Source organism: Vulpes lagopus, chromosome 2, assembly GCF_018345385.1.
Source record: "Vulpes lagopus strain Blue_001 chromosome 2, ASM1834538v1, whole genome shotgun sequence".
Taxonomy (NCBI): domain Eukaryota; kingdom Metazoa; phylum Chordata; class Mammalia; order Carnivora; family Canidae; genus Vulpes; species Vulpes lagopus.
The window spans coordinates 172916360-172926316 of NC_054825.1; the positions used below are offsets into that span (position 1 = coordinate 172916360).

Consider the following 9957-nt stretch of genomic DNA (forward strand, 5'->3'; position numbering starts at 1 on the left):
GAGCACAGTAATTCTCTCACTGATTACCACAGGGCATTATTGCTAAAGTTTCAGAAGCAAAATAAATTCTTCCAAACAAAGGGTTGCAGAAGGGGAGGTGAGTGGGGGAATAGGGTAACTGGGTGACATTAAGGCATTAAGGCATTAAGGGCATTAAGGAGGGCACATGATGAGATGAGCACTAGGTGTTATACTATATGCTGGCAAATTGAATTAAACAGTCTTCCATCAAAAGACATAAAAACAACTAGAACAGTGTTGGAGCCTCTTAGCTCTTTTCTAGGCAGAACACCCATACTTGGAAACAAGTAGTTTATTAGAAGGGAACATAAGAGAAATCATTCAAAGTCCACTATATTTAGAATATGCTGAACTATAAATCTAACATAAAGACCCACAACAGAGGGTTTTTTTCATCTATTTTTTGAAGAACTTCCCTTTAATAAAATTTCTTAAAACATAATCTAAACTCAAGACATTCTTGGTTCTTGTAAAGAATAGGAAGTGTAATTAAATTTATATAAATTATGGAAGTATACGTAAGACAAAAAATCAGTATAACAGACTAGAAATCAACAATGTTAACATTTAGAAGTATAAATCCATATATTTTTCTTTCTATTGCTGATGTTTGACATTTTATCCATAATGATATATATGTACCTTTCAGTAAATGGGATGGTTGTACATGTTGTATAGTAACCTGCTTTAGCTACTGTCAGTGTATTATGAATTTTTCTATATTTTTTTATTAGTCTACAATTTAATTTTTAGTGACCACTTAATACCTTATTGTGAGGAAGTTCTGAAATCTATTGAATTTGTATATTCTTGCTGGACTCAGAAAGCTAATCCGTGCCAGAGAAATTCTTCTATGTTCTGCCTAGCTCCCACGTCTGGCCCACCTTCCCCTTTCTTCCAGGGTCATATGGGGCTAGGGTTTGTGGAGTTGGAATGTTTTGTCATTTGCAGGACTGTCACTTTCGAAGATGTCCATCAGGTTCTCCCAGGTGAAGAGCGAGTGCCTGAACCCGCTTCAGAAGGATGTAACTACAAGGGTGAGATGTTGGAGCCTGGTTTTGCCCATTAAGAATATTTTCGCTCATTATTTATAGTCTGCCTATTGGAAGTATCTTCCTTCAGTAGGAATCTCAGGAGAGCCTTTGAAGAACTGATTTGGTATTTGTATAATTGGAAACAAACAACTGCATTTTGTTGTTACTGGGGCTTCATTTACTTGAAACGTAAGGTGACTTGATCTTCCCATAACCCTTCTGTTCTTCCCTGATTGGCAGCACCTCAGCAGTCACAAGTTTCATTTCATTTCCTATATATAGGATTGTATATGTCTAAGCCAGATGTGATTTCCTTATTAGAAGAAAGGAGACAGCCCTGAATGGTGGAAAAACCAGTGAGTAAATAGGCTCCAGAAAGAGAAAAGGCATTGCCTGTAAAAAGCCCAGCTGGTATGAAGAGCTAAAACTTAAGAGGTGTGAGAAGCTCTCTTTAACCTGAATTCCCAAAGACACATCACCATCATCCCCATTCTGTCACTGTGTTTGTAGTTACTTCTATAAATCCCTGAGAGAAATTAGCTTTATAGATTTTGTGAATATAAAAGAAATATATACAAAGCATTAAAATTCAGAAAACAAAAAAAAATAATAAAATAAAATTCAGAAAACAGGGAATCCTAAAATAACAATAGCCCACTAAGAACATTTATTGTAAATTCCCTCCTTGTATACACAGACTTTCCTTTCAAAAATAAAATTGGCTACATGAAGCTATTCTGAAAGCTACTTTTCTTACCTGTGAATGTTTTTCTTTTTTTTTATTTACTTATTTTTATTTTTATTTATTTATTTTTATTTATGATAGTGACACAGAGAAAGAGAGAGAGAGGCAGAGACACAGGCAGAGGGAGAAGCAGGCTCCATGCATGGGGAGCCTGACGTGGGATTCGACCCCGGGTCTCCAGGATCGCGCTCTGGACCAAAGGCAGGCGCCAAACCGCTGCGCCACCCAGGGATCCCGTGAATGTTTTTCTATGTCAACAAGTAAAGGTCTAGAACATCTATTGTAATGTAAAAAACTTTGATTTTTTTAAAAGATGGAAGTGGATCTTCAGAGTAAATTCCTAATATTGGATGTCAGGTAAATATATACTTGAACAGCAGTTTGTACTGTGCAGGTCCAATTAAAGGCAGTAACTTTCATTGTAAGGATTCTGGTCAACAGGCTATTAATTAGTATTAAGTTTTGGGGGGAGTCAAAAGTTATACATGATTTTCAACTGCACAGAAGATAAGTGTCCATAACCTCTGTGTTGTTCAGGGTTGAATATAGATAGTTGGTTTTTTTTTTTTAATGTAGTTTTTAAATATACTGTCGTATGCCCCAATGTAAGGCTTGTCCTAGCAATATATGATACTGCCTAACCTCCTATGTATTAATTTTCTGCGGCTGCTGTAAAAAATCACCACAAACTAATTATTTTCTCTCATTGTTCTGGGGCCAGAAGTCCAAAATCAAAAAGTCATCAGGGCCAGATTCCCTCTAAAGACTCTAGGGAAGAATCTGGTTTTTTGCTCCCACATTCTGGTGGCTGTAGGTATCGCTTGACCTGTTTGGCCCCATCACTCCAATTTCTGCATCCATGGTCACATTGCCTCCTCTTCCACTGTCAAATCTTTCTCTGCCTCACCCCTACAAAGATACTTGTCATTGGATTTGGGGTCCACCCAGACAATCCAACATAAACTCTTCATCTCAAGGTCCTTAATTATATCTAATTTAACTAATTATTAATTTCCAAGTTAGCATTCATAAATTCCAGAGATTAGGACCTAGACATATCTTTTTTGGAAGTCACCATGCAGCCCATTATGCCCTGTCTTACTTAACAGAATATTGTTAAAATTTAGAATTTTTGCCATTCTGATAGGTGAAAAATGGGCTTATCATTTTAATTTCCATTTCTCTTTTCATATATTTAAGTGTTACTTTTACTTATTTTTTTGTGAATTGTTTGTTCCTTTTAGCCATTTTTTCTGTCAAATTTTTTGGTATTTCAATTTTAAGAGTTCTTTTTAAATTGAGGTATAATTGACATTTAACGTAAGTTTCAGAGGTACAACATGATTCAATATTTGTATATACTGTGAAATGAAGAGGTTTTTTTTAATATTAGGAATTCTTATGGACTGAATTTTGTCCCCACCCGAATTCATAACGTTGAGGCCCTAATCCCTTGCACCATACTTTAGAATGTGACTTTATTTGGAGATAGGACCTTTAAAAAGTTAAAATGAGGCTGTTAGGGTATATCCTAATTCAATCCAACTAGTGTCCATATACGAAGAGATTAGGGTATGCAGAGAGACATACCAGGGATGCATACATACAGAGAAAAGACCACATGAGGACACAGTGAGAAGACAGCCATCTTCAGGCCAAGCAGAGAGACCTCAGGAGAAAGTAATTTGCCAATACCTTCATTTTGAACTTCAGCTTCCACCCAATTGGTGGTATTTTGTTATGAAAGCCCTAGAAAACAAATACAGGAATATCAGCCCTTTATTTGTGATGAATCTTGTGAATATTTGTTTCCTAATTTGTAAGTTGTCTTTTGATTTTGTTTTTTTCTAATGTAGTCAAATCTTTGAACTTTTTCTTTAATTGTATGTTTTCTGAATTAGAAAGTTCTTTCTTACATCCAGGTTAAAGAGGGATTCACTGATGCTTTCTTCTAGGATCCATATGGTTTCATTTCTTATATTTACACTCCTAACCTTTTGGAGTTTATTCTTGTGGTATGATAATGTAAGGTATGGGAAGTTTTTATTTTATTTTTTCCAAATGGCAAAGCAGGAAACTTGTTCCAATTATGTGCTTATATTTTTAATTTTTTATTTTGAGATCATTGTAGATTTACATGCAGTTGTAAGAAATAATACAGAGATCCCACATAACCTTCCCAGCTTCCCTCAATGACCATTTCTTATAAAATTACAGTGCAATATCATGACCAAGGTAATGATATTGATATAATCTACAGAACTTATTCATATATTTTGCCCAGTTTTACATGCACCCATTTGTGTATCTATGTGTATATTTAGTTCTATGCATTTTTATCATGTTTAGAGTCATGTCACAACCACTACCATCATGATTCAGAACAGTTTTAACCCAATGATCCCTTGTGCTACCCTTTTATATTCACAGCCACCTCTCCACCCAATCCCTGGTATCCTCTAACCTGTTCTCCTTCTCTATAGTTTTGCATTTTAAGAATATTATATAATGTATTCATACAGATTATGACTTTTATGAAATTGGTTCTTTTTCAGTTAGCATAATTCTCTTGAGACCCACCCAAATTGTGTATTTCAATGGTCCATTCCTTTTTATTGCCAGTGTTTTTCCATGGTAGAGATACACCCTAGTTTGTTTAACCATTTACCTATTAAAAGACATTTGGTTTATTTCCAGGTTTTGGTTATTACAAATAAAGCTGCTATGAGCATTCATGTACAGGTGTTTTTGTAAACCCATGTTTTCATTTCTCTGAGATAAATAAATGACCAAGATCACACTTGGCTGGGTTGTATGGTAAGCTATGCAATTTTTTTATTGTGAAACTTCATTTCAATTTTTGTTCACTCCTTGTTCTGTGGATCAGGGAATTATTATCCATAGGAATTTATGTTTGCAGCATCATTGGTCATAAGGGGAATGCAAATTAAATATAAATGTACCACTACACACTCATGAGAATGTCTAAAAGTCAAAAGACTGACAATAATATTGATCAGGTGAGGCAATGAATTCTCATACACTGCACATGGGAGCATAAAATGGAACATTCACTTTCAAACACTATTGCAATATTTATTAAACCTAAATGTGTATTTTCTAACCAAGCAATTCTATTTTTGGGTACATACCCCAAACAGTTGATTTCATATGCATGCCAAAGACTGAGACAAGAATGTTCACAGTAGCTTTACTCATAATGGCCCCAAACTGGAAACTCAAATACTCCAGCAACAAGAGAATGGATAAATAAGTTATGGTACATTCAGACAATATAATACTGTACAATACTATGTTAAGTTACAAACTACTGCTGTGTACAGCATGGATGACTGTTTGGATACAATGTTGGATAAAAGAGGCCAGACACAAAAGTACATACTGTATGATTCCAGTTATATAAAGTTCAATGTGATGGAGGTCAAAATAATGGTTAACTTTGAGGTATACTGATAAGGAAGAGACATGAGCCTTCTGTGCTAAGGAGCCTTCTGAGATTTGACCTTTATCAAATGGTGATTGTATGGGTTTATAAAACAAATCATTAAGCTATGATTTTAGACCTGTGTCCTACATTGTACTAAAGTCTTATTTAAAATGGAGGAGAGGGGCAGCCCGAGTGGCTCAGTGGTTTAGCGCCACCTTTAGCCCAGAGCCTGATCCTGGAAGCATGGAGCCTGCTTCTCCCTCTGCCTGTGTCTCTGCCTCTCTGTCTCTGTCTCTGTGTCTCTCATGAATAAATAAATAAAATCTTAAAAAAAAATAAAATGGAGGAGAAATCATACCTATTCAGCAAAAGGCTGAAGATTTTATTTATAAAATCTTTTAAAAATGGAGGAGAAATTGTACATATTCAGCAAAAGGCTCAAGATTTTATTTATTTATTCATGAGAGACAGAGAGAGAGAGGCAGAGACACAGGCAGAGGGAGAAGCAGGCTCCATGCTGGGAGCCCAACGTGGGACTGGATCCCGGGTTTCCAGGATCAGGCTCTGGCCTAAAGGTGGCGCTAAGCCACTGAGCCACCCAGGGATTCCCAAGCGAGTCTGTGTTTTGAATCCACGTTTCTCTAACTACAAAACCAGTTCTTTCAATTCTGGTTTTTGTCCCAGAAGCCCAGATTTTATTACATTAAATGAAACCTCAGCATAGGTAATTCATTTAAACAAACACAACTTCCACTAAATTGGTAGATTTCAAGAACTGTTGATATTAGAATAGACACTCTTTATGGTATATTAGTGAAACTTTAAGCAGGGCAATTGATGAAGGTATATAAGTCAGTTTTAACTTTGAAAGTCTTATTCTCAACAGTGTTTAAGACTTTAAGATATAATTACACATGTTCACAAAAAGGAGTGTGCAATGAAATGCTATACAATAATGGGGAAAAGCTAGAAAGAAGTTAAATATCCTTCAATAGGGAAATGTCTGGATAGTATATCCAGACAATGTAGTCAAAACATTATGACAGTTTATAATTTGATGACATGAAAAGCTGTTCATTATATTTTGTTAGATGAAGGTAGATTACAAAATAGTATTGTATTGTAGTATGACTGTTTTGAATGAAAAAATGCTATATGCCTATATCCATGTGTTAATTTACAGAGAAACAGATGAAATGATTTGGAATAAAATGTTCAAAGAAGCTTTTTTTTTTTTTTAAAGATTTTATTTGAGAAAGAGAGCACATTTGCGTGCACTCACGTGTGCATAAGCAGGGGGAGGGGCTGAAGGTGAGGGAAAAGTAGACTCTCCTCTCAGCAGGGCCTGAGCAGAAGGCACTTAACTAGCTAAGCCACCCAGGGGCCCCAAAGAAGCTGTTTCTATTTTTTTTTTAATTTTTTTAATTTATTTATGATAGTCACACACACAGAGAGAGAGAGAGAGGCAGAGACACAGGCAGAGGGAGAAGCAGGCTCCATGCAGGGAGCCCGACGTGGGATTCGATCCTGGGTCTCCAGGATTGCGCCCTGGGCCAAAGGCAGGCGCCAAACCGCTGCGCCACCCAGGGATCCCAAGAAGCTGTTTCTAAATGAACTTTGTGGGCAGCGGTTTAGCGCTGCCTTTAGCCCAGGGTGTGGTCCTAGAGACCCAGGATCGGTTCCCATGTCAGGCTCCCTGCTTGGAGCCTGCTTCTCCCTCTGCCTGTGTCTCTGCCTCTCTCTCTCTGTGTCTCTCATGAATAAATAAATAAATAAATAAATAAATAAATAAATAAATAAATAAATCTATCTTAAAAAAAGAAAAAGCTCTTACTAAATGAACTTTAAGCTTTTCTGTATTTTCTGAATTTCTGAATTAAGAATTTTACAGTAATTTTACAGTAAGAAAAAATAATAGAACTAATCCCTCCCTCTTTGAAAGCAGAAGAAATAATAGAAGGAGATTGAAACATAGAGTATAGTGCTGTAGTGTTTGAATTCTAGCTTTAAGTGGCCTGAAGTTTCTTCATAGATATAAACCTTTCAGATTCTACTACTTTAACAATCTTAAATCTTGAAACCTAAGATTTTGGTACACAAGATTCCTCTTGCTGGTTGCCCCTCACCTAGGCTCAGATCTCTTATTGCCAGTCTCCCCACCAATCATTTCTCCAACAAGGAAATCACATCTGCCTTGGAAATTAATTAATACTAAACCCTACAAGTAGGAGAAGAAATGGGATTTAGGCCTGATGTGGCTATGCAGAAATTCAGACCATTCCTTTGATGATGAGGCAGAAGTTGAGAAAGTAATCTGAAGGATCAGGAAGATGACAGTTTAGAAAACACAGCAGAGATGCCCATTTCTACCTCCAGGAAAATTAATATCAGTCCTTCAGAAAATTAGCTAAGTACCCTAAAGAGTCACAGTGAAGAAAGTAAGATGGCTTCAGAATGCAGATTTTGAATTGGAAAATGGAAAAGAGTTTTGTAATCACGGAGTCCCAGTTGATTAATAAATGTATATAGATCCTATATCACACCCTTGAACAAATTTCTCTGAGTGGGGTGAGTCATCTGTACTCCACTCAGCAGAAGTCAGTACCACATTCCCAAGTCTACATATCCCTGAAATGACAGGAACCCATGTCCTGATAAGTTTCTGGAAAGAAATGTAAAGTTGGTGAAGACATAGGAAGCTGGACAGTAAGAAGGAATTGCACAGCAAAGTTAATAGTTAAATAAATTATAAAATATCCATGTAAAGGAATACCAAGATAAACAAATGCAAAGCTGTAGAAAATAAGAATATAGAAAAAATTCAAGATACAATACCAGTAGAGAAATCACTTTACAAAACAGGTTGATCAATACCATTATATCAATACGGAGTGAAGATTAAAAGTCTAGAAAGTGGAAAAATGTGTTTCAGTTATCTACCACTATGTAATCACCCCAAAAGTTTGTGGCTTAACACAAAAAAACATTCATTAGCTCATTATTCTGGGGTTGGCAATTTGGGCTTGGCTTGGCTGAGAGGTTCTAATGATGCCACTCATTTGACAGCAGCCAGTGGCTTGGTAGGGGGTGGATGGTCTAAGAAGAAATATCTGGCAGCTGTTGCTGAAAGTCAGCGGGGCTTCTGGCTCCAAATGATCTTTTGTCTTCAGGCAAGCTAGTCATAACCTTCAGCTTGATGCTCTCAGGGCAGGAAGAGGAAAAGAGCAAAAGCTGCAAGACCTCCTAAGGCTTTGTTTGGAAAGTCTCACTAGGTCACATCCACAACATGCTAATAGTCAAAGTACATCACAAAGTACTATTAGCCCTGACTAATAGTAACCTAACTATTTCAGGAAAAGAACAATTACTCCCTTTTCTGAAAAACAAAAAGAGAACAACACCAACAAAACCCCTGACCTTGAGCTTGGTTTCAGATATGCCCTGTAATGTTGTCCTTTATTCAGGGCCCTTCTCTCAGTGAAGAGCACTACAAGGGGAAGGGGAGGGAATCATCAGACACCAGACCTTCTTAGAGCACAGACTACCAAAATTGGAAGAAATTCTTCAACACACGGCCTCTTGCTATATACCAGACACATACTCAGAAGTGAAAGGGAGATGAGAAGTACTGCTACTTCTTTTTAGTGTCAAAGGGAATACCAGGGTCACTGACCTCCAGGGCTGAAACTTTCTCTAAGTTCACAGCAAGTTTCCTGGGAAGACAGCTTTGGGGTTGATGTGGTTCTGAAATGTGGAACTTGACCCCAGCTCCCAAGGGAGATACTCTGAGGAAGGAATCCTACTCCTAATGTATCTCCAAAGGTCTTCCTAGGACTCTGCCGAAGCGATTCTTCCAATTCTAAAATTCATTCCAAATGAATGAATTTGTGCTTCTTTGCTTGTATGTAACTCAAATATCTGACTTCCTATTGGTGACCATTTCTCTGCTGCTGGGGTGGGTAGGATAGAACCTAAAATTGGTCCCTAGGTAGGCAACACCATCTTCACTGATACCCCCACTGTATTAAGCACGAAACTAGGCGCTGGAGGTGGGGGGGCTGGTTGTGCACTGACAAGGCAGCTCAGGCCATGCTTCAGTGCAGGGGAACTCTGGTTAACACAGGCACTGCAGTCTTCACAAGCACAGATATACTCTCAGAGATCTTCAACAGACACCTCCCCCCAGCCTCGACGTTAAGCCCAGAACTGAAGAAATGACGCTCTGTCTCAATACACAACCAAACACGTACCGGTCAGAGAATTAAAAGCCTCTTCGATCACTATAGGTAACAACTAGGTTCTACCCCACAGTGTCACGTGCCTCGCATCGCAGCCAACTGGTCACTCACAATATCTACTGCATCCGATCAGGGTCACACAGGCACACGACACACCTGTCAAGGGTACATCACCGCACATTTGGCTTCGGCCACAAACGCGCATACACAGGCTTGAGCCCCGGGCTCCACACGCCCTGTCTGCACCGTGGGGGCGACGGGCTTCCTCACCGAGCGCGACGGTTGCCACTTGGAGCGCGACGACTTTCAGCGTTTCGGGCGATAACCAGAGACGACCCGGGATGGAAGTTCTTTTCAAAAGCTGCACAGGGGCTGTGGGAAATGTAGTTCAAGGCCGGAAAAGCCCGTATGACGAGAAGGCGCGCGAGCGGGCGCGCGCCCGCACGGAGGCTGCGGCCTCAAAGACCGAGC

The 9957-nt window shown here is 38.4% G+C and overlaps 1 protein-coding gene across 12 annotated transcripts in view; it reads right to left on the minus strand.

Annotated features, from left to right (window-relative positions):
- The window catches only part of LOC121485456 (zinc finger protein 461-like), an 86068-nt gene extending 76113 nt beyond the window's left edge, over positions 1-9955 (minus strand). For 9 of the 12 annotated variants that reach the window (XM_041745843.1, XM_041745836.1, XM_041745845.1 and 6 more), the window contains exon 1: positions 9757-9955. The gene's annotated coding sequence lies outside the window, so the exon portion shown is untranslated. Of the gene's footprint in view, positions 1-9642 lie in introns of all 12 variants that reach the window. The other 3 variants (XM_041745837.1, XM_041745834.1, XM_041745838.1) reach the window with 2 other exon arrangements.
- Positions 9956-9957: the final 2 nt, after the last annotated feature.